Genomic DNA, 1,432 nt, shown 5'->3' on the forward strand with positions numbered 1-1,432 from the left:
TGAAAAACCATCCCGACTGAGAGGAAAAAAAGAATATAAAGTTATTAATTTAATAACATGAAGAAAAGGGGTATCATGTAGATTTAATAATCATGCTCTTGCCTAACGCTCAGGGCAATGGAAGTTGATTCTTGCCTGTGTTAGTGGTTCTCTGGAATGACAACCCCCAATACATACCACCAATCCATCCAACCACTCCCACATAATTACCTCCTTCTCCTACACACACACACACACACACACACACACATACCTATAGAAACACACTAACACACACATACATACCTTTAGAGACACACTACACACACACACCTATAGAAACACATTAGACACACACACACACACACACACACACACACACACACACACACACGCATGGTGTGTAAAACTATATGCATATAAATCACTCTGACAGCATCTTCAAGGGAAACTCTTTTTTTTCAGCTTGATTTGAAAGAAAAAAGCTCTCCCCTTGTGCTCCTGTGCAAGCTTCGACTTGCCCCCGCAGACCTCTCGCACACACCTCAGACTTTTCTGGAATTTAATACCGTGAAGACACAGTAGCACCTGGGCGTTACTGAAAAGGGAACCCCAAGCCTGTGAGGGACAAACCCCAAGCCTGTAAGGGACAAACCCCAAGCCTGTGAGGGACAAACCCCAAGCCTGTGAGAGACACAACCAGCTCCACCTTCATGCTGACCGCAGACCTGACCAATAGCCACTTCACTTTGAAGGCCAGTTCACCTCTCACCCTGGGCCAGCATGTCACAACTCTCTTTATGGTTCCTCTGTGGTTAATCTGTGTGTCAATATGAGCAGCTGACACACAGGCACTCCTCAGTTTCTCTCACATTGTTGTCAGTGTCATATCAATAGGCTGGTGTACTGTATGGCGTGTTATTTTCTCAGTAAGGCATGTCTTTTTCTCACTGCAGCTGCACTCTTTGAGATCACAGTGCCTCTTTCATCAAGGCTATCAAGCCAAGTGTTAGACAATTCATGCTTGCAAACCCCTCAGTGTTTGCAGTAAGGGCGGAAGGGGGGGGCATGGTCGATTGTTGTACCCTTACCAAGTCCTGTACAGCAGGTCAAATGCATTTTACACCTCATACGGTGGCCTCTTAGAAGTGAGCTATTCAACCTTTCCTTAAAGAAGGAAGTTTGTACTCTTGTGAAGAATGTGGTGGGGTGTGACAAGCCAGGCATGACGCTGGGAGAGCAGCATGACATAGTTAGTCAGAGATGAAGTATTGAGCAAGCAAAAAAAAAAAAAAAAACATGACGATCCTCCGATAATTGTGTCAAGGTTGAGAAGTTCCTTTAGGAACTTTTGAAGCAAGACATAGTGTAAGGAAGACAGAGAGAAAGAGAGAGAGAGAGAGAGAAGAGAGAGAGAGAGAAAGGAGAAAAAAAAAGGAAAAAAGAGCAACGT

This window comes from Alosa alosa, chromosome 13, assembly GCF_017589495.1.
Source record: "Alosa alosa isolate M-15738 ecotype Scorff River chromosome 13, AALO_Geno_1.1, whole genome shotgun sequence".
Classification (NCBI taxonomy): Eukaryota; Metazoa; Chordata; class Actinopteri; order Clupeiformes; family Clupeidae; genus Alosa; species Alosa alosa.